Source organism: Nilaparvata lugens, chromosome 7, assembly GCF_014356525.2.
Source record: "Nilaparvata lugens isolate BPH chromosome 7, ASM1435652v1, whole genome shotgun sequence".
Classification (NCBI taxonomy): domain Eukaryota; kingdom Metazoa; phylum Arthropoda; class Insecta; order Hemiptera; family Delphacidae; genus Nilaparvata; species Nilaparvata lugens.
The window spans coordinates 8,202,841-8,228,425 of NC_052510.1; the positions used below are offsets into that span (position 1 = coordinate 8,202,841).

Consider the following 25,585-nt stretch of genomic DNA (forward strand, 5'->3'; position numbering starts at 1 on the left):
CCCTCCCCATTATTTGAATGATAACGTTCATTCAGCTTTAACATCGGAATTTTCTGTATAGGAAAACTGAATCAATGATCGTGATGTTTCATCAATATTAGTTTTACAAGTTGTTTTCCTTATGAGAAAGCTATTTATAAGTTGGAGTAAATTAAATTTTGTTGGAGTAATATACCCATTATTGAATGATTACGTTATTCCAGCTTTTACATTCGAATTTCCTGTATAGGCAAACTAAATCAATGATCGTGATGTTTCATCAATATTAGTTTTACAAGTTGTTTTCCTTATGAGGAAGCTATTTTTAAGTTGGAGTAACTTAAATTTTGTTGGAGTAATATACCCATTATTTGAATGATTACGTTATTCCAGCTTTTACATTCGAATTTCCTGTATAGGCAAACTAAATCAATGATCGTGATGTTTCATCAATATTAGTTTTACAAGTTGTTTTCCTTATGAGAAAGCTATTTATAAGTTGGAGTAACTTAAATTTTGTTGGAGTAATATACCCATTATTTGAATGATTACGTTATTCCAGCTTTTACATTCGAATTTCCTGTATAGGCAAACTAATCAATGATCGTGATGTTTCATCAATATTAGTTTTACAAGTTGTTTTCCTTATGAGAAAGCTATTTATAAGTTGGAGTAACTTAAATTTTGTTGGAGTAATATACCCATTATTTGAATGATTACGTTATTCCAGCTTTTACATTCGAATTTCCTGTATAGGCAAACTAAATCAATGATCGTGATGTTTCATCAATATTAGTTTTACAAGTTGTTTTCCTTACGTTGAAGCTATTTTTAAGTTGGAGTATAGAATAAAACAATCTTGAGTTTTCGACTGAGTCACTGTTAATGTTGTAGAACCATTCCATAATGAAATAAAAAAATAAAATTGTAGAATTTGACGATATATATGGGTGTTTTTATTTCATCTTGAGTTAGTTCTCTTAGTTAACGTTTCTCTGTTGAACAATGTACAGCTTTGTTTTTCTCCGTATGAGTTTTCTCTGGTTAGAGCTGTACGATGATGTCCTTTCTAGTTTTTCTGATCAATGTGAAATGCTAATTTTTTTGTCAACTTGTTGCCAATTTGACCTTCCTCTTCACAACCTCAGCACTAATAGAAGAATGGGCTTGTTACAAGTGGATTGGTACTCACATGGACAAAAAAGAGCTCTCACATGATTTCACTTTTTAAATTCCTGAGCGGAGTATTTTGAATTCAGGATCTTTGAATTTTGAACCATTGATCTTTCAAACCGCAAACTCAAATTATCAAGTTTTTGATATTTCTATCCTGTTGACCTTCCCATACCTCTTCAATCATTACCTCTCATGTTAATTTATACATTGATACATATAATACCATTCTCAACTATGAATGTTACCTGAAATTTATTATAATGTTATCAATGAGAAATTCAGCTCACCAACTTTAATATTGAGAAAAATACGTTCTTTGCACCAACAATGAATAACTAAATGTTGAATAAAATGTTTAAGCTGTGAGTTCAATACGGTATTATAATACAAGGAAAATCCACTAAGTCCATAAAAATAAATTTTTCACGAAACCAATTTTTAATTCCTAACATCAACTTTATTTCCATTATAGTGACTTTTCACAAAATAATTTCATACTGCAAGAAATTAAATATTCCTCACTTGTTTGTTGAATAATTATTTAACATTTATAGTTTATAGAGTTGATTAAAATCTGATAGGAAATCAAAGTTTGGAAAAATTGGACTTGGTGCATTTCCCTTGTACGCCCACGAATATTATTTCCATAGCATGATAAGAAATGATATTATAATCAGTGGATAATATTATTTATTATTCACGTAGAATTCCTTGAGTTATCATTATAACAATTTTCCGGCTCACCCCTCTACTCTACGAATTGGGATTCTCAAATTCTATTGATTCAACAGTTTCCGTCATAAAAATGGAGTCATTATGTTGACGAAATGTCGTCAGCCAATGAGAACACTCTTGTGGGTGTGGCTTGCACTAAGCCTGTAGTGTAGTCGAACGGGATTGGTCGATGTAGAGTGATATTCAGCTGGTGCTATGAAGCCATCCGCCAATTAGAGTTCAAGAGTCGCGTTCCATTATCAGTCTGCTTTTTCTCACATAAGTTGAGTATATTCTTCCATTGAAACATTATTGAAATATACTGCTATTATTAGAATAATCTGCTTTTTAAAAACTTTTAATAACTGCCAATCATTTGCTGACGGTTTGTGCAATCTTATAATAGTGAGTTTTCAATGTTTTTACACTATTTTATTGGTGAATGTATAATTGTATAAATTTTTTGTCATTGAAATAAATTTAATGAAACTGAATTACATTTATAATATTGAGAAAACCTTTTTATTACAAGCTAAATGTGAGTCGGAACAGGCAATAGCCTAGTCCCTGTTTGAATAAAAAAATGTAAAATTTCAGTTATGATGAAATTCAAAATTTATTCATTTCATTGAAATAATATAATACTTGAAAAGGCTATTACCGTAATTCGTTCTTGTATTCTTTCTTACAACATTTTCAATTATATTTCCCGATATCACGCACCTAATTGTGGTTGAATGACGTCAACTCTAGCAATGAATGCATCTCGTAATATCATCCCCTGGTTAACGGACACGTGCATTTATTATATTTAACCGTAATCAAATGAAGTCATCTATCAAAAACCAATGCCATGAGAATCAATGAGAGAATGGAAGACGTCTTGTATCAGAGGTTAATCACTCTTAAATTTAATAGACGCAGTGGCGGTTTTAGGGGGGGGGGGGCTTGACCAGGGAATTTTTTTTTCATGGGGCCGTTTAAACACATTTGCTAGTGTAATTTATACCTAAATCTTTTGAATAACTCGCATTGTTAAACAATTGGAATACTGCAAATAATAGAAATTGTATTAATTGCCGAACTGTTTAATAGAATATTAGACACCATACATAATGGCATAACTATTCAACCTAAAGGCCTTTTCACACCGAGTTCGCAGACGTCGTCGACGTCCGTCACGTTTTTGAAAAAATAAATCGCTGACCATGCTATCAAGTGAGTCAATCCATACCGTGCATCCAGGACGTCCCGGAAGTCGGCGACGTTTTTCTGAGAATCACTTGCTGAGCAATTTTTCACAAACGTCCGCGACGTCTGCAAACTAGCGCATGCGCAGAAAACACTTTTGAACCACGTGCTCAGCTCCCTTCTCATTTCCTCTCATTGAATGAGACGTGGTTATTTGACTGAAACATTCGTGGATGTTTATTATGTTGCTGGGCGGTGTGAAAAGGGCGCGTCGTGGATGTCGACCAAGTCCACAACGTCTGCGACGCCGGTGTGAAAAGGCCTTAAATAACAGTGAATTTTAGTGCTTAAAATGCTTGAAACGTGAGTTTTAATGAAAAGATAATGCCCCCTCGTACCCCCCTTTCCAGGTGGAAGTAACCTCCTGTACCCCCCTGCTGTTGGACTACCGCCCACCCTTACAGCTATCGTAAGACCGCCCCTTTATAGACGTACGTGCATCCGAGCCTATAATATTGTTCAATATAATATACTGTGTATGATGAGATAAAATTACGCTGAATAATTCAGTTCTATATGTAGAGTATGACGTCACAAAATGCTCGCAAACAAATTACAGTGCTGCAGGAATGATACAGGACTATCAGAAGAATATGACATCGTAGATAAAGAAGCATTCTATGAGGAATTTCAGAGAGAAATGGATATGGCACGAGACAGAAGTAGGCATGGCTATCATTGCTACACATTAGCCCACTCTCATTCGAGAATGTCATCAAAAATAATAGGCTAGTCATGACATTGCTACGAGAGTGACATTCTCGCAAGATATTTCAACTCAACATTTTCGTAGCGGGTTTTTCCAATCATGGCTTCATTTAAATGCATAAGTGGTCGTCACTGACGAAAATCCGTTGTCACAGCATCACATGAGCTTCACAATATCACAACATGAACTTTGAAACATCACAACATGAGATTCACAACAACATTGTCTCCATCAACATCGCAAGCCGCTGATTTTTACAGCCTCCTCTAGTATATCTTCCTTGATGAATATTGACGCTCGATTTTGCCGTGAAACGCTGCTAGCTTGAGGAGGTCACGTAATTCATACTTTGAGCATTGATTTGATGATATTTTGATATCTATTTAATGACATGGGAAGCACTGATATTATTTTCTCCTACAGTTACGTTGAAAAGTAGCCATTGCTGCACTGATTACAGAACGCAAAGAATCACTTTTCCGCTCTAGTGCGGGAAAAATTTTTCTGCACTCCAGATTTGCAACATGGCAACGCAAAATACTTAGTAGGTTATATGGAGCAACAGTGCAGCAAAATCAAAATGAAGTTGGTAACAGTGACTGCTGTGGCTGCTATAGTGAGCAGAGGTGCAACGAAGCACAACGCGCTAATTATTATTCATTATATATTATAACCAAGGACAACGAGGACTTTAGGATTTTAGGATTAAGGTTTTTATCAATAATAAAATTACACAGAAAAACATTTGATGCATTTCAGGCAATTTTACCCATAATTACCCACTTTTCATATTCAATGGTAACTGTAGGAAAAACTTAATGTGAAATACGTGCGCAAAGTTCTTCTGCTGCACTCAAGAAACCATTCCGCCCTCGCCTACGGCTCGGGCGTAAACGTTTCTTTCGGTGCAGCAAACTGTCACTTTGCGCACTAGTTGCACAAATAACTATTAAAGAATACTGATGGTTTGAATTAATCTCAATCTCACTATGGTATGGTGCATCACAGCATGCTTCAAATAACACTGGCCTGATATTTCCATGTGTATAAACTAGGTCTCAAATCGAGCCTGGATTTGCATTTGGGCTTAATGGGCTATAGCCCAGGGCGACAGAATTCAGGAGGCGGCAAATCTTCAAATCCGCCTCTGTTTGAACTCTAGAGAACACGTAATCTAGTTAGTTGGGTTCACAAAAAGTATTCATCTTATAAATTACATTGATTGGAACGGAAATCACGATGCTAGGAAATCAAATGCTGTTTTCGAAGAAAATAGTCAAATCAAATATATCTTATTTTCACAAAAAAGACAGGTCAAGAGAGTAAAACTAATTAAATTACTCTCATTCACATATTTCGTTATATTAGAAAGGGATGTAGTTTTTATGTTTTCATGGATATATTATTTAATTATTATTAAACAAAAATTCCAATTAAATGTTGTTATTCACCCCGAAGACTTCTGCTACTGCAAATATTGACAACAGGGTAAACAGCTAGAACAGCTGGAAACTTGAATTTCGAATTCTTCGGGGTGAATCACAGCTTTTAATTGGGATTTGCGTTTAATAATAATTATTTATTAATTAGCATTTGAACAAATGCATCTTCCAATTTATTTCCATCTGTAGATATATTATTTCCATTTGATAAGAAGGTAGTTTTCATCGCCACGAACTCTGATGATCTGCCACAGTTATTTCTCTTGAACTTGATTGAAATTCTCACAAAAAGTGGTAGTAAGATAAGTTAGTAAAAATAATGTATCTGTAAAGGTACGTACAGATTTACGCGCCGCAAACATGAGCAATATTCACTTTTAATCAGCTGATGCCAAGCTTTTTATATATGTATCTTACCGTTTCTGTAAAAATACAGATATAATCAGCTGATTAGAAGTGAATTGCTCATGTTCGCGGTGCGTATATCTTTACAAGAAGTTTACAAGAAGCACACAAGAAGTATGCCTTCATTCATCAAAACAATTAACGATTAATTAAATCCTAATTATTTGAGTTGATGCAGTTGATGGAAATGTTAAGAATTTGAATCACAATTTATAACAAATTATAATGAACAGTTTATTTTTTCAAAGTCCGTCATTGAGCTAGATATTTCTTGTAATGGAATACTTTTGCTGAAGTTTTATAACATTGATAAGTAGTTTGATAAAGTAATTAGTGGTTTGTCTGTAGAAATAGTCTGTTTGAAGATGCAGGGGCGAGTTTATTATTAGCATGAAAAAAGAGATTGGAGAAGAGAGGAGGGATAGAGAGAGAGAATGGGTTTATAGAAAGGAGAAAGAGAAAGTGATACTCATAAAATAGAAGAGATAGTGGAGAAAGAGAAAAAGGGATAAGAAAGAAAGAGTCTGATAATGTGATGTTGTCGAGGAAAAGAAAAGAGAGAGAATTATTATATTATAGAGGGAGAGAGAGAGTGAGGCAGTTGATGGTATTCTTAGCAAAACATTCTGAAAAATTAGTAAGATTGATACAAAAATTTCATTGCTTGAGAACTATCAAGAGTTTTATGTGAGTTTTCTACAGGCCGGTCACGTTGCAAATTGGCATACTTGATTCTTGATGCATGCCATGAGTTTTCTCTCATAAAACTTAATATTTTTTGCCAAGCTACTTCACCCATAAAGTCGTAAATCCATTCCAGGAATTTTACGCAGAGTACTTGGAGGCTGTTCCACTCTTTCAACAACTGATTGGAAAATATATTGATTGTTCAGCTTGTAAATCTACAAACTGTCTTCTACTTTTAAATGAATAAGAACATTGATTTGCATTAGAAGAACGCGTTAATGTGTATTGATTTGTAAAATAATGAAGAATACAATTCTATATTGAATACTTGACGTGATATAGTGATATTAAAGACTCATGTCGATGTGATTTCATTCTCTCTTGCTTCAAAAACCTATCAAGTTAGTGCCAGCTTATGAGGATCACAATATTCATATGAGCTTTCCTACTTATTGAACAGGATTTTCGAGTCAAAAAGTTTTTTTTGAAATAATCATAAACACGGTCCCGGCTGTCTTAAAAGCAGTCGTTAGATCATGTTAGAAGCCCTGAAATTGATCAGTACGACCTGAAAACTCTGACACCAGACCTGAGCCAGCCAGGTCACTCGACATTATTATTATCATAAACTCCATGTTTGACATCTACTACTCCATCAGTCTTACTATCGTTGGAGTAGCAAACAATGATCCTACCTTCCATTGTAATGGTTTCATTAGTTTCATATCAATCATATGAATTCTCTCCTATTCTGAAAAGAGACTCATGGACACTGGGATACACCTTCACGTACTGCTAGAAAAAACTTATACTTGAAATCTGTTTATTCTATGGTACTGCGTTATCCCTTCCTGTCAATTTCATTGTTATATCATTCACAAACGAAACAACTACTTGTGTAGACATCACTTGTGGCAAACTGTCGAAGGGAAATTTTATGTTGAATTCATTGTTGATAAGAGTGTTTTAATTTCAGTGTATTTTGCTCATCTTCATTCTCATTATTTATATTATGGTGTTGTTGCCTGGGGTAATGATACGAATGTGAAGAAACTATTTGTGTTACAGAAACGAGCAGTAAGGGTAATTGCTAATGTGAATAGTCGTTTTCATTGTGTAGATCTATTTAAAAAATTCAAGATTTTGATAGTACCAGCTATTTTACATCCTTGAATGTCTTATGTATGTGAAAAATAATTTAGCGAGTATTTCTGTGAATAGCAATGTTCACAACCATTATACTAGAAATTCTTAATCTCTTAGAGTGAACCAGTGGAATTATGCAAATACATTGAACTGCTTTAAGGAGTTTGGTATAAGAGCTTATAATAAGCTTCCTGCACATTTAAAGGAGATGGAAGTGGGTAATTCTAAGAGAATCATAAAAAAATATTTTAATAGAAATATGTCCATATAGAACAGAGGAGGTTTTAATTTGAGGGTATTTTGTTTGCTGTTTGGATGCATGTGTTTGTATTTTTATTTATTTGAATGTAAATACTTTTTATTTACTATGTTCAATCTATGACGATGCATTTGTATAAATGTTTTCTGCAATAAAGAAATCTCGAATCTTGAATCTTGAATTTTAACTTCAGCAACAACATATCAAACTTCCCTATAAATCAAGTTGAAAAATTAAAGTAAAAGTTTGTGTTTCAAGGAAGAAAGGCGTTGTTGGAAACTTGAAAGAGGAGGAAAGTACTATAATGATATTCACTTTAAACTGACAGCATTCCTCACCTCGAATAACATGAAGCTTCCCATTCAATCAATGCTGCTGACAGTGTGAAGTGAACCTTTCTATAGTCTCTTTCTCTCTCTCTCTGTCAATTTTTTGGTAGAGAGTTAGTGGGAAGAATACTTCGAATATTCTTTCCGAAGAATGGACATTGATATGTCCAAAGCTCCGCCAATTTATGTAGATGCATAACAATATTATCTATTTTATCTATAGTTATTCAAATTGCTTTTTTCATATCATATACAGCTCAATAATTATTTCCTCAAATTATATTTTGTAAATTCATCTATAATTTTGCTGTATTGTAAGCTATTGTATATAAGTATATAAACCAGTATATATATATATATATTATATATATATATATATATATATATTATATATATATATATTGTAATCTACATAAATAAAGTACTCAATCAATCAATTTTTTATTATAATCGTGATTTTGTTATTTATAATATTCGTTTGTATGAAATGTAAAGGGATGTGTGGCAGAGAGGTCCAGGAGTCCTAACTCCACCCTTAATAAAGACGATTGATCGATCGATCAATCAATCAATCTCAAGTATCCAAGTTTCATACAATCTTAACATACCCCAAATGTTTCCCACATTAAATTTCCAACTGGATGTAATACTAATAATGCTGACAGTTTTGAGTGATTCTCACTATAACTACCTACTGAGTTCGATTGACCACTCTCGGCGTCACTGCTTCGAATCAATCGTCACTGAGAGGCCAGCAGATCGAGAATGATTGATTAGTGACATCACTCTTTCTGCGATCAAAAAGTTGGCCACTACTGTTGCTCTATCAACACCAGAAAGAAATATGGCCGTCGTCTGCCACTCAATCTCTTTCTCTCACACTCGTATAGTCACATGTACTCTCCTTCTCTCAAAATCATAGTCACACTCAATTTCCTCTTTTCATACTTTGAGTCAGTCTAACCATAGAGAAACGAGAATTTTATTGATTCATAACTATCAAAAATGATAGGGAGAGAAAAAGGTAACCTTGTGCTATTCCTCTCCCAAATTTGAATAAGGCTACACATAGTCCGAAATAGGCTAACTTTAACGATTTAGTTCATCTCTGGTCTAACTCAATCTTCCCTCTCACTTTCACTCAATCTACTTCTCCAATCCACGATACCCCTTCTGAGAATGGACATTCAAAAGTCCAAATTTCACCGTTTCATGTGAAAACATTAAAATAATACCGCAAAATTCACATATTTCTTTGCTTAATTTTATTGTGAAACTCTTCAGTCCGTATATCATACATTATGTGTGAGGTTTGTTTGTTCACCGTTACTGGTAATCATTTTTGACGCTAAAAATTTAGTTGTATTTTGTATTGTTAAACACATGAATAAAGGAATCTGAATTTGAATCTCTCACTCTATAGTCACATTCACTATTAAATCTCTCTTATAAAATCACTCTCTTTACTAAATGGAAAATCTATTTGTTATTTGCAATAGAAAGATCTAGAACAGTGAAACATACAAATTGCTTCCTCCAACAAACATTGCACCTGTACAATAGTTTGAACCCGATTCTTGACCCATTTGGTGATAATTTACGCAAATTTTGTTTTAAATCTATGCAAGTTCTTCAATTTTAACTGTCACATTATTTTGCAGACCTTCAATATATTCTTCCTTTCATTTTTCCCCCGTTTTTTTATCAAATTTTTCGTTTTCTTCATTAAGTTTTCTTTTCAATTTTTAAAATGTAGTTCTTATTATTTTATAATCAACTTTTTTCTAACTATCTTATCTTCTTTTAAGCAACTTCTTTCTGTTTTCTTAATCAAGTTTATCGTAATTTTCAATATCAAGTTTTTATTTCTAAAACAGTTTTTTCTCTAAGAAACTATTTTCTGTTTTCTTTATCTAGTTTTGTTTTGCTTTATAATTTTAATTTCTTAATAATTATTTCTAAATCATTTGTGTCATACTTTTTGTGTGAATGAGGTTTGTTTTGGCGTTTAGCTGTAAGCCTCTTCGAGTTGTACTTTTTTCATGTAATGTATTCTCAATAAATAAATAAATAAATCTCTCTCTCACTCTTCCTCACACACACACACACACACTCTCTCTCTCTCTCTCTCTCTCTCTCTCTCTCTCTCTCTTACACTTGAATAGTCACTCATTGCCGTTTTATTTATTCTAGACATATCGATTAGTCGTTTCCAAAAAGTCTGCGAGACCCGCTGTCAGCACCAATCTTATGGGAAGCTTCGATGTTGTTGATCAGGGATTCTGACAGTTATACGTGAATCTGACCATAGAAGCTTTTAACCCCGCGATCGGGTGACCGTTGACGTAGGGCGGGTTTTCCATTGTTGTGAAATCAACTTGACATCGTGATAAACGTGTTTTCGTGTGTCACAATGGCAAAACTTCCCCGGCCTGCCAAAGAATCGGCCCAATTCGTTTTATTCCAATAGACTTACTTGTGTTGGGAACTTTTTCACGTGTATTGGGAAATTGTGTAGCTTTATTAGAACGTATCAATCACTTCCACTCAGTAACAATTCAAAACTGAGTTTCTTTTCTGAGTTATTTTCTGATGTGGTGGAAGAGTTTCTACAAAATTTCATAATTTCCAGAGTTTCTGTATTTTCGAAATTTTTTATTGAAAATGCATATTGATACTCACTGTCAGCACTCAAACTTCGGTTTTTCAGGCAGCGCCCAATATGCTATTTTGATTTGCAAAGTTACTTGTTTTTATTCCAGATATATCATTATTTTTTCTAAACTTTGTAGTAAATATTATTTTTGTATTTATGGAGGAATAAAATTTGATTTGAAATATTTTAGATTTCTTTAAACAGGTAGAAATTTACTCTTGGTTCCAAATGAAGTTTGAAGTGTTTATAATGTTGGAGCTCTTGATGATTATTGCGTTATTGCAGCAACCAACTCATTTCAAGTTCTTCCCTGATAGAAAACAGAGGGTGATTCACATAACTCCAGCACAATATAACTCAATATAAACTGCGACTAGATTAATGTCGATAATAATTATACTTTGAGAAACTCTGGTATATCTATTTGGTCCACATTTTGTATATATTAGATAGCCGTAGAGCTGGTATTAATCACCCAGGCTTGATAAGGGAGGCGATAATCCAAGAGAAGCGATGTATCTGATCAATCATGTAACTACTTGAAGCCTCAGCTCCACTAACAATAAGTTTTGTACTTTCCAACAATTTTCTAGTTGTCCAGATCCCAACTTGAACTGTAGGTATTATCGTCTTCCTGATGAGGTGAAAGAAAAATATTTTTATAGATTAAATCCTGTATTTAGAAATTTTGTAGGATTTCCTCATGATGGAATAGAAACACAATATAGGTATGTTGATTTTACAAGTGAGAATAAAATAATATCTAGAAAATGTACGTATCTTTTTGATGGAGTTTAAAGTATAGGAATTACTTCAAATAAGTTCTGATCCTTGATAATACAAGGCAGTAATACTTTTAGAAAGATTTCAAATATTATTCAGAAACTGGTTATTAATGTGAAGAAGTAGATGACGAATAGACATAGAAGTTTTTTATATAGGCTACTTCATTCGGCCATATACACAGTCTACAATTAATCTATGATTACATGAAGGTAGAGTTTCATTATAATAATATTATGACGGTGTTTCAGTTTTATTCCAAGTTTTGAACCAAAAGCATTATTAATATTAAGACGGTCTTTCAGTTTTATTCCAAGTTTGAACCAACAGCTGATCTATATCAGCTTAAGCGAAGATGGTGCATTTGAGCCAGTGTCCTAATTAGTTGAGGAAGGTTCAACGCCTCATTAATTAATCTTCACAACATATATCCATAACTCAGTCAGTTCCATGTCCATCGTCATCATCATCATTTTAACCAACTGCATCAACGTCATCATCATTTCAATCATCATCATCATCATCACTATCGTTCGTCCAGCCTCGTTAGCAGTCCCTGTTGAATAAAAATCCAAAGTATACACTAATGATCCGAGCGAGTTTAAAAAGTGAGTACCCGCCGATTAAGCAGACCAAGTCAAAGAAGGGAATCGCTCCGGTGGTCCTCTCACTCACTCACTATCTCTCTCTCACACACATCTTCTCTTGCTCTCTCTCTCTCTCTCACTCTTTCACCGGTGGCTGCACCGGACTTTTTTGCCGTACAAAGTTGCGGGATTATTCGCGCTTATGAAAAGTTATTCATGGATGCTGAAAATAAATTCTTGTGCCTCGCCCAAAGTCTCATCAGCCATTAGATTGAGCATTTTAATCCGACCCGTAACATGCGGCGTGATTTGAATAATCTAAACTGCCTCGTTTACGTGGATGGCCTTAGTGATGAACTCTCTAGAAGACATCTGATGAAATTATTTTGCAGTTCGAGATCGGCATTGTATGCATATGGCTCAAGGATATGGATTGCTCTACTATCCATAATACTCTTGAGGAAATGGTGATATCTCGAATATACTGTGCACAACCGTATTTGTGATGTTCAATGATAGTCAAATCAAATCAAATCAATTTATTTTCCACATTGTATTACAACAAGAAAAATGTAAAATTACATAAATTCAATTATAAATAAAATACATAAATTTGAATAGAAAATGATACATTATTACATTGATCTTAGTATACAGATGGTGCGGAATTCCCCCAAGGAGACTATAAGTCTGTGAATGGGGGAGAGTTCTTGCATGAAAATAGAGTAACATGTATCTTTATCTGTGCAATGTACTATTAATTTTATGTTTTATACAACCTATATAAGTAAATGTAACTGCTGCTTTTAGTTTATTCAAAAAATACGTTATCAATAGCAGATCAGATTTGATTAACTTATAAATTTACAAGTGGGAGAGCAAGGGAGCCTAAGACCAGCAATGAAGCAAAAAAGTTATATTTTAATTAAATAGTACTACTTTATTGTAGTACTTTTACTTTTATTCAATAGTAGTAGATGTAATTCAATGATTATTCAAAGTTCCCAGTATTATAACAGTATAACTACTACAATAGAGTAAGTAACTACTGCAATAATTTGTACCAGGGATCACAAGTTTGAATTCACGAGATGAAATTGCGAATCAAAATATCGGGAGAGATTAGTGGGATTCACTGGATCAACTTATACCATAGAGAAAATATAGCAAAATAAAGGTGCTATGCTACCTTCTTTCTATGCTTGTATACAATTATTTCATGGAAAAAACATTACATAGACTATGAATAAGCTATTTGGGAAATTAACACTACAAAGATCATTATTGAATCATCATAATGATACCAACATCAGTAATATGATATTGAATCTTAATAACAGATTACAACAATATTTATTATCTGAATGATATTAGAGTGATATTAAAGTCAATTTAAATTGGAAGTAATTGGCGTCTTTTAGAAACGTTACTCTATGTTTGAATTCCACTATAAGGCTCACCCCAAACTCCAAAATCTGAACCTCAAACATGAGATTACTGATGACGATAACACAGTTACACCGCGGAATAAAACAGTTCATTCACGAAAGGTTAGAAATGTGTCAATGAGCCAAATTGACCACACATTTAAAAGCTTTTAACATACCCGGAACTGTCTATTACTCTGCCTCCGGTCATATATATTCATATTGAATATTAAAAAGTGCAAGTAGGGTGGATAAAATATGTAAAACTTGTGCTTTATGTATATATTCTGGAATTTATATGGGCGTAAATGGAACGTTGCAGGGAACAGGAAACATGGGTAAATACGGAACAAAAAAATGGTCTGTGCTTTTGTTGCCCCCTCGCATGGAAAATAATATGCAGATTTGATTTGCTCATCTGACATAAAGTAAACATCCATCAGCATACGGTCTGATGTATGACCATGAATAACTCATGAGGTCCACTTTAAAATAATATACTGCCTAGTTAGCAGCTATGAAAGAATTGTGTTTACACTCCCAGAGCTGATAAGGAGGGTAGGCTACTTGGTTGTAGACTAGAGCACCTAACTGCTGTACTTTATTCTTGTCTCGCAACTCTGACGAGAAATGCAAGAGTGAATTTTGTAGGAATATCCTATCAAGCGAGCAATTTCTGTATATCTGTTTATATTTTTATATCTGGTTATATGGTTATTCATGTTAACGGATCTCGAAAACGGATCTAACGATTTTCACGTAATTTGGAACGTGGTCGGTTTATGATATAAAAATTCGATTGCACTAGGTCTTATCTTTGAGAAAACTCGCTGAACGACATTAAAAGGATAATTCATCCTTGGCTGAAACAGCTGAGACTTTCGTCGTCTGTGGATAGTAGAAAGTGAGCGAGATTCAGTGAAAGAATCAAAATATCGCATCCCCGAAATTCATAAGCTGACATATGGCCATCTGTTAAATATAGACACGATCATTTTAGAGAATTGTGTTCTGTTTATCAATAAATAAGAATCAAGAGCGAAGCTTGGTGCCCCGATATTGATAAAATAAAGATATGAACACATATTCAAGGCAGTAGAAATATCAGTGAACGAGTCCAGTACAGTGTGAATATCATTCCCATGATTCCTTATACGACTTTTCATGCACGCTCGGTGGAAATGAGTGGGAATAGTCCTATTAGAACTCATGGAAATCAAATTTTCAATGTTGCAGTCACTGACTCTGATGCTGATAATGTGGCAATCTGCCTCTATTCTGACTACAAATAATGTAGTGAGTTTCATTCCTTGATAAAACTTCCATGCTGTTGGTGTGAAAAATTATGTAACTTGTAACACAAATCAAGGATTTTCATAATAGTATCTTGAGTCACAAGGACGGGAAGTGGCCTTTTGCAGGCGAGAATGATGTTTCTAGTTGAGGCGAGACAAGAATTTCATTCGAACACTGCAAACGACATTAATGTCCAAGTAGCTCACACTATTTTTTGTCATAATAAACTAGAGAAGAATAATTGAGAAACAAAAAACATTACCTGCTTGTGCTGACATTACTACATGCATTCTAAAAACATAACCTATTTTATAAGTTTCGAATCAGGAGTTTCTTGATTGTAGTTGACAAAACTTCCACCTTGAGCGTTAAAGGCGGGTTTTCAACCAGTTTTGCTGTTCTAAATTCGGAATTAGGAAAAATACTTGACTGTAAAGGAAACATACGATTTTATTACTATACAGTATAGTATGCTGTGATGAGAATTATATGTTTATTTGTTCTACAATCAGCTGTTTACCGGCTTGATTTCATGGATGTATAACAGCTGAAATGAATGACTATGACAAAAATAATTTTCGTTCATTGTTCAGTTTCAACATATGAGTGACTATAAATTTGAATGTGAAAATTTAAACTCTTTTAAATAGGGCTCCATTGTATTCATTGATAATTGACTGTAACAGAATCATGCATGCTTTTACTGCCTCAATCAAACGTCTAGATTCCCTCATATTAGTGACAGTGAACGTATCCGATTCAGTGAGAATATAATTCCTATAAGTTCCAAAGGAACTGTTCAAACCTTGTAGCTAATTTTGTAATATCATTTCTGGGTGATTTTCACAGAGAGAAAAATCAAAATATTCTCGAGGGGATGCTTTAAAATGAGCTCATTTTTCAGACTTTTTTATGGATAGAATCTTGTGGAACTCAAGTGAAGCTTACAGCTTTTCACCGCCATCAGAAAATCACGGCCGTTCTCCAATCATGAGAGTGGTGGTTGGTTAACGTTATCAATAAACTCTGATTATGATTGATAAATATCCCTCTAAGTGTTTGAAAAATATGAGAGACTATTCTTTCAATTTGTAGATTACGAAATTAGAATCAAACATCGAACATATCAAAAAGGATGTGAACAATTCAATTTATTCACTGTTTTGATTGTCAATGCTTCTAATTCGGGACTAATTATTACAGAAAAAAATTACATTCCCGCATTGACAAGACCAGCACAAGCTTAACATTCACAAATAACTCCTCCCTCAAATAAGTTTTTGGTAAATATTCTTCTACATCATCGATCAAAATCTAGATGGGATCTCAGTAATGATGACGCTAGAGAATGAGGTCACTGAATATGATATTCTGTTGTACAAAGAGGAAAGTTTAGTTTTATTCAAGGTAACTGAGAACCACCCCATATGTTCTATCTATCCATGGTCGCGGCAGAGAAAATATCACTTGAAAGAGTAGTATAATTCCTGCTTTTATTCCCCTCTAATATTCCTTCCAATTACTTTTTCCTAGGTCATAGTCGCCATCCTAGATCTGATAGGTTTCATCTAGAATAGAACTCATCATTATTTTTCCTTCAATCATTTTTTTATAATCATTCGTCCTACTTTTTTCAATAAGTAGCATAGAATTGTCTCTTAAGAACAGTAGAATACTTACAAGTAAAAAATTAATTCCCTTTGTAGTTTTCACCTCAACCAACCCATCTACTGGAAATGGCTAATTTGTTGTATTAATAAATTTGAACTTGGTATGATTGTGTGCTATTGCCAAAATAGGTGACTATCATGATTGTGAGATGTGCCTTACATGCTTACGAGAAGAGGACAACATTCACAATATGTCAATATGTAAGAGTTTATTTTTCATTGTTTGAGGTATTTTTTCATCACTTTCTCTTTTGGTGAGGGTGATGCCCGCATTAGCTTTAGGCTGGTGCGTGGGTAATGAGGCGGATGATGATGGAAGATTAAGACCTACAGTTTAAGTAATAGTTTTGAGCAGTTTTAGTTTTATTATAATTATCAGTGATGATTTAGTGAAGTATTCTTATTTAATTTGGTTTTAAACTTTTCTAAATTCTGAATTTAGTTTATATATATTTTGGACTCAAAATTGGACAAAAATCATGAAGTGTAAACATAACCTATTTTTGGGAAAATTTTATCTAAATTTAGGAAAGGAACAACAGGCTTAAAGCCCAAAACTTATTCATAGTTGAGAATAATATTGTATGTATCAATGAATAAATGATTAAATAATGTTTCATAGTATTAGCACTTTGCACAGAGATATTGAGGAATTTCTCCATATTAAGGTGAAAAGAAAAGATATTGTCAATTCCACATAATATTTTTGAGTCCAAACTAGTTCCGATGCACTTGGTATCATCATCAGTGGTAGACATTCCACCTTAAATAATGTTTCAGTGAAATTCTCTTGAATCATCAAAATAACATCGCAAGAAACCAATCACTCTGAGGAAAATAAGTCTGTGGACTTTAAGCCAGAGTATCCTCTATTCAAACTCTAGATTTTAATCAATGTACTTCAGTACCGGACATATTTGTCAAATAAAATATCTCCCAACTATACATACAAGACTATAATAATAATGTTTATTGTAATAGTAATGTTGACTATAATATAGTCTTGTATGTATAGTTAGGAGATATTTTATTTGACAAATATGTCCGGTACTGAAATATAGTGATTCAAATCTAGAGTTTGAATAGAGGATACTCTTTGATGATATTATCAATTCTGTAAGATCTGGTATTTTCCGAATACCCATTACCCAACTATACGAAGCCAAAGTATCCTTTATTCAAGCTCCAGACTAAAATATCCAAATAAAATATCTTCCAGCAATACTAACAAGACTCCTGCAATTCTGTGAGATTTGTTATTTTCCGAATACCCATTACCCAACTTCACGAAAAACATACTGTACACATGCATACTCTTCAATAGATCAGAATTCAGAACCAGTCAGAGATTGTATCCCCTGAGGGAACTATAGTGAAATACACTTCAATCTATCAGCTTAGGTCTAGTGGGAAGAATTAATGTTATTCATAGGGTATGCTGCCAGTTGAAAGTGAATTTCACTGTAGTACTCTTGACACAGTATGGCAGAGCATGAAAAGCATTGATGCTATCTATAGTGTATGGTGAATCCACTGTAGCACTCTGGCAGTACATGGGAAGCATACTTAGGTGTTATCTACTGTATAGTCTATGATGACAGATAGAAGAGAATCCACTAGAACACTCTGACCCAATACATGGGAAGAGTTGTTGCTATATTAGTTTATGCTGACAATTTGAAGTGAATCCGATATAACACTTTGACCCAATACATGGGAAGAATTGATGCTATGCATAGGGTATACTGAAATTTTGAAGTGAATCGAGCATAGCACTCTGACACACTACATGGCTCCCCCGGGGGTAGCTCCAACAATTTCTTTCAGCAGGTTTTGGCGAGACAAGCTGCAATTAGGGAATGAACACGACTCATTGATTTGTATGTAAATTGGGTTTGTGGCATGAGAGTACACACGGTACTCATGGTACCATGGTGAATCGTTTGTTGAATTCGATTTGACCGACAATCGAATACTTCGATTCTTTCGCGTTGCCCGTTTCAACCTTTGACACGAATCGAAATGAATGAGATTCCATGTACTCATGGTACTCTTATGGAGGCTCGTTCGATGAATTCGATTCGACAATCGAATGCTTCGATTCTTCAGCTATGGTCGTTCCAACCTTCAACATGAATCGAAATGAGATTTTGGCCTCGACGGGAAGACTTCAGTATAACAAAAAAACACATCGGACAGTTAGTCAAATTGTAAAAGTCAACTCAGCCGAATTCGAGCTGTGGGTTTGAATGGAATATGGTCTACAGTGCCCAGGTGAATATGTTTTGTATCATTTTTGTACGTTTGTATGTTTTGTATAATTCCACATAGTAAATTTTTCTACAAGGTAATCTCATGTGTACGATTTGGAAGCATAGACAAAGTAAATTGTATCTTCTAAATTAAACATTAATTGATCATAGTATTTTTGTCATAGTCATTCAATTTCAGCGGTTTTACATCCATGAAATCAAGCCGGTAAACAGTGAAACCGATCTCCTGGTGACAAATGATTTTGTCGGAGAAGGCTTAGTTGTTGAAATTGTGCTAGGCCCTGAGGTCTGCGGATTTTTATCTGATCAATAATGTGATCCTAATTCTAGTGGTTTGAGGGTCTTGGAATTAAAAACATAGGTATGCGGTTGACTGACTGCTCTTATAATAATGAGAATAATATAGAAAATATTACAAAATACATCTTTACATGGATAATCTAATAATCAATCTGTCTTTAAGAGACCGAATACACATGTCTTTAAGAGACCCAATACAATACGTCTTTAAGAGATCAAATACAATACGTCTTTAAGAGACCAAATACAATACGTCTTTAAGAGACCAAATACAATACGTCTTTAAGAGACCAAATTTACGGGGCACATCTGATATTGTAGTGGGGGTATCAAGTACTTATCTAAGATCTGTCGTCCTCGAGTCCGGTGTCCAGAGGGTGATGGATGAGGATGAAGGGTGATGGCCTCCAGGCATCGGGCTAGTGGCGTCAGATCGAAGATCGTCTTTCAGCCCTGCACGGCAAGGTCAGATGTCCGATATCACCGGCCATCTCGGTCGGCGAATTCGTAAGCCCTCGTTTGACAGCAAGGCATATTTACAGCACGATCCTCAAATGAGTATTCAAGAATACACACACATACACACAAAAACCCTTAAATGGGTTTTCGACTGTCACTAATCCATAGCCTACAATAATAATAAAGTGCAGCAGTCAACCACTCTGAATTAAATAAAATACTTCATAAATAAGTTATTGAAGAAAAAAGATAAGCGATTGAAAACTGATGGAATACATGATTCCCGATTATATAATTTTAGTCTCCAGGAGAGAATAAAAAACTGTCTGGAAAAGACATTATTCAATCAGGCCAATAAATAATTAAGCTCAGAAAACATGTCTGTACTCTACAGAATCTAAGAGCGGTCTCTCGTCCAGGTCTCCAAGTCGACCAAATCAGGCTCAAAAATAGGTATCATGGCTGGCAATATTATGCATTAAAAAATACCAAATTACAAAGGACGTGGTGGGGACGACAATAATTTCCCTCAATAGAACGAGAAAGGAATAGAACTAACAAGGACAGAATACAGGAAAAATCCCTCAGTCAAAGTAGAAGACTCAGCAATAGAATGGACGTTCAACTGATTTTTTATGATGATTTTGCATCTACAACAATTCTAAGTACTCTGGGAAAACGTTGGAGAACAATAGAGGAAATATTAGGATTTAATTACGTAATGCGTGGAATGATGTCATGAAACTATTCTGATACCGTAAGAAAATCACAACATTAATCCAGCACTCTAATAAAATTTTATCTTGGGAAAGTTATAACTTCAAAAAAAAAAATTCGGCACAACAGCTGATTGTGGAACAAATAAACAGCATAAACAGATTCTCATTACAGCATACTATACTGTAATAAAATCATAATTATGCTTCCTTGACAGTCGAGTATGTTTCCTAGCTCCGAATTTGGAACAGCGAAACTGCCACCTGGACTGCTACGTACTTCGAAGAAGTAGTGTGAAGAGACCTTAAAAATTCTAATAAGAAAGTTCTTATCCCTTCACAACATATTAAAATGGTAATTGGAAACGTCAAAATAACAGAGATTTTGTGGAGGAGATATTGTTATAGTTCTATCAATGTTTATGAAAACTATATGATTCATCATTCATGAGTAGGAAACTTGTAGAGGGGACTGGAATAATTGAAATAAATGGAAGATGGGATGCGAGAAAGTGTTGGAGCCAATGTACCTAGAATGTAGTCTAGAAAACAGAATGTAGTTTTGTAAAACAGAAATCAGCTAATTCAGCCTAATAGAGATTTTTGAAGGACTGATAACAAACATTGAAGATGGTAAACATACGGCTGGTGTAATGCTAGATCTATCAAAGGCTTTCGATTGCGTGGACCACAGCCTGTTGTTAGATGAATCAAATGGCCTTGGTATAAATGGTAGAGCAAATGATCTCATAAAGTCATATCTGTCTGATCGATATCAGTATGTTTCAATTCAAGGCGATCAGGAACAAACCGCTTCAAAACTTGTTAAAGTATCCCCAGGAGTACCGCAGGGTTCTATTTTGGGACCTCTTCTTTTTATACTATATATAAATGATATTTCTTCTCTTGTACCTCAAAATAAGTTGATGCTATATGCTGACAATACATCTTTGATATTTGCGGACAGAAACTTGGAAGACCTAGAAATTGATTGTAATCTGGTGTGTAATAGGGTTTTTCAGTATTTTAATTCGCTCTCCCTGACAGTAAATTCAAAAAAAAGTAATCCAATAAATTCTAGTCTAAGACACAGTGCGATTGAGCCACATTTGTTTGTAGGAAATGATTGTATACGAAATACAGATTCTATGAAATGACTTGGCCTAGAGCTAGATTTCAAGTTTGTGTGGGATGAGCATGTAAATGTAATAGGTGATAGAGTGAGTAGAGATCTTTTTGTGATAAGAAATATGGTAAAATTTGTATCATTATCTGTTTCAAAGATGGTTTACTTTGCATTGTTTCACTCCCATGTTGCTTATGGGATAGAGTTATGGGGAAGCACTGCAGATTTGCACTTCCAAAAAATATTTAAATTGCAAAAAAGAGCTATTCGCTATTTGGCTGGACTCAAATTTAGAGTCATGTAGAGAGGCTTTCGTCTATTTCAACATTCTAACTCTACCCTCAATTTATATTTTCAAATTATTAGTTATCACTCACGACCATATCTCAGATCTGGCCACAAACGCTGACATCCACAATCATAATACTATAGGCAGAAATAAATTAGCTTTAAGACAGCACAGGCTTCAACTGTATGAGAAAATGCCTTCTTACATTGGTTCAAAGCTTTACAATAATTTACCAATTGAGCTGCAGTCCCTAACAAACAAGAATATATTCAAAAAGAAATTATACAGCTTTCTTGTTGCAAAAGCTTATTATAGTTTCAATGATTATTTCTGTAATACATGATTGAAGCATCTAGTAATAATAAATTTCTATGTCCTGCACTACTTTTAAAACCTACTTTATGTATCTGATGTCTTTGTACTGGTGCTTATTTTATGTCCATTGATGTGAGTATATTTTCAACAATTCCTCAAGGAATGACCTGTGACTAGACGATATTCATATGTATATTGTATTATATGCTGTGTTGAATAAAGAGATATCTTATCCTGGTTGGAGCTATAAAATGAACTTGCTTATATTATGAATATAAGTAGATATGATGATAATATAGAGAAATTTGATTGTATTCTATGAAGATTATGTTAATGGAGCATGGTATTTCTTGTGTAGAATAGTGAAGGGGGTGGATATTTTAGTGTTGTCCAATCCATTTCAATAGATAATAAAAAAAACTCAAAGCTATCACAAGCACGAATTTATCAGAATATGTAGATATCGGTTTCAAATGAAAGTTCTAGAAGTGGAATAAATGGAAGATGGAAGATAACCGAAAGCTCTGCTAAAATTTTTCTGTAGCATCAAATGGGATTAAAACTGGAGCTGTATATCACGATTATTTCTATCTTGAGCCTTTTTTGTCAGTTGAAATCCAACGTTCCCTCCCATTGTGAATTCGAAAGCCCACCCCTGAATTTTTAATTAGACTTGAGAATGCACAAGAAGTGGAAGATGTGAACTGAAGAAAGTTCATTGAAAGGAACAAGGGAGAACGGAAATATAAAAACGAAAAAGTGATGAAAGAGTTGGGAGTTACTGCAAAGGAGAGAAAGGAAAAGCCATGGGTTTTCTCATAATAATAATTACAACACCAGTCGGACAGTTGAAGTGGAAAGAAAAATAAAAAAACCATGAACGTACATTTCATGGAACCTCCTTGCTTCACCTTTTTCAGTTCAAGTGCATTTCAGAGCTAATTTATCACTCGTCGACAAAACAATTGCCAGAATGACGTCACCAACAACTGAACAAACTTAATTACAGCACTTTTCCCGACATACGGGAATTAGTGGACGGTCAGTCGGCTAATATATTACGTTTTTTGGACATTTTTGGTGTGGGACTAACTACGTTTGTCTACACTGTCAACACTTAACGGTACAATAATCATGTTTTAACTCTTTGGTGAAGAATTTTTATTGAATTTTTTGCCTTCAATCTGAATTACTAGTGCAGACATGACATACGTCCTGAAAAATTTGTATGTTGGAATTTTTTATCTCATCTTCTCTACTTGGTTTTGGAATGTCAAAAAAGATCGTAGCAATCGGTCACGATCCTCTAGATCATTGAATCGTTGAAGAAAATTGATAATATTCATTCAGCTCGCATTCATCCAGAGAGTATTGAATGTAATTCAACTAGATGTGACTATGCAACTCCTAGAAACTGATTACTGTAATCAAACTAGAATAATGTCCTTGTCTATGTTGAAATTGTTACAGTAGAAGTAGACTAATAGTGAGTACAGTGCTGATTTTGATACTTGAAACGAAAATTGTCTAGAAATACTAGCTTTGACAATTCATTATTTTCTATAAAAACTGATAGCTGAAGCCTTATTCCAATTTTCCAATCAAAATGAGTTCATTATGTGAAAGTCAACAAAGGTCGTTTTAGCTCCATATTTTACAATTCACTATTCAATTTTCGAATTGTTATGGGTTCATGTAGGTTATATGAACTTTTATTATTATTGTTTTAGAAAAAATATAATATAATAATAGTTATGACACAACAGAGTGTGGAGGAAGAGAAGATCTATGAAGGTATAAATCTATCAATATTGCATAAGCATGTAAAAAATCAAAGAACAAGTGGAAAAAATGCAATGTAGAAATACTCATGTTCTGTGGAACTCATGTTCTGTTCAAACTTATATGAACTTCATATGAGTTTAGAAGGTTATAGTTCTTCCCAGATTCATATTTCTAATGACTACCTCTCATTCCTGTTCATGATACTTCATTACGATGCTATTTCCTCTATATTTGCAAATGTATGAAATAAGTATACTTGTTCAAATCTGTTTCACTTTTCACTGCAATTTTTGTTGATGCCTATTGACATGGTATCAGTTAACCAATCGTCTGGGTTTTATCTTATGCACCAATCGGCCTAGAAAACTATTTAAGTCTCCCAAGTCTCCAATGTTGACTGAAATGCAACGACCTTCTTATTATTGTGCAAATAAACCAGAAATGCATAAGGAGCTAGACACTGCACTCAACTGCATTTATATCTTGACATTGCATCTTCTCTCGCCCATTTTTACTCTCATATTCATCATTATTTACATTTCTTAGCTAACTTGTTATAACTGTTCAGGTGTCTGAAACTATATTCAGCTTCATTCTGTTATGAATAGTTTGTTCATGCTCACATGAATATGAGTTCAACACTTCGCACTTTCAATTTCACTGAAATAGCACCAGTTATCTTGATACTTTGGTGGAGTATTCTTGGATGTTTGTTGTATTAGATCATCAAATAGAAAAATAGAAAAAAGATCATCAAATCATTCCTATCAAATCTACGGAACTTGATATGTGAGTAGTCAAACTACTTTATGTTGGCTTTTATGGATAGTGTATGAATGATGGATAGTGTTACTTCATGGATAAAGTATGAAGTAAATGATAAGTATAATTATAGCTATGTATTTCATGTATGAAAAATTGAATTTCTCAATAAATTGATAGGAATAATACACAGAAAAAACTTTTTCATTTTGATTGGATTGAACCGTACTGGGATAACAAAGTGACTATAGGTAATGTGTAGAAGAAAACAATACATTTGGAAATATGTAATAATAAAACTCTGCATTCGATATGTTATGACTTTTTATGCCAATTCCATCTACTTGTAAGTAGTGTTAGTACTGTGATATAGCATACACTTAATACTGCTATAAAATCATCAAAACTCATTAACATCGGATAAACTTGGATTAAAGTCATTAATTATAATTATTTATGCAGAAAATAAAGAATTTGAATTTGAATAATTCAACCCAGGTTTCATTGTCAATGGAAGATTGAATTCTAGTAGTCTCCCAGCTAAAACTAGTTTTAGGAGAATCATGATAGCTATCCAAACGACGTTTACTTCTCAAGGTAGATAAATGAAACTGAATTGAATTTTCCTGAGTCTATGATGACGTTCTATCAACCATAGAACGTTTCGAAGAATTTGGTTAGCAAGTATTGCAGAGAATTGCTGAGTGATCGATAGGAACTGTTTACATGAATTCAAGTTTCGATTTCGACATTAGTGGGAATAATGGCAGCCTTCAATGAACAGTCTGTGGTTTTTGAAAGCAAATATTTATCGGTACAGTCATGCAATCGATTTGCGCAAACAAAGTTGTATGTATGCTGATTTAGGAGGCTGGTAAATTGAGTAGTTCGCTCAATTGGATACAAACTAATCAATTTTCAGACTGTACATGAATTCATGTGGATTCAAGCGTACCTTGTTGAAATTGGGGCTGAACCTATTATGTATTACTGGAATAATAATTGTTTGGGATGATAATAATCGACGCAGTTCTATTCAAATTT

The 25,585-nt window shown here is 34.0% G+C and overlaps 1 protein-coding gene across 3 annotated transcripts in view; it reads right to left on the reverse strand.

Annotated features, from left to right (window-relative positions):
- The window catches only part of LOC111052056 (myosuppressin), a 182,484-nt gene that overhangs the window by 11,642 nt on the left and 145,257 nt on the right, over positions 1-25,585 (reverse strand). The gene's annotated exons all lie outside the window — the stretch shown is intronic.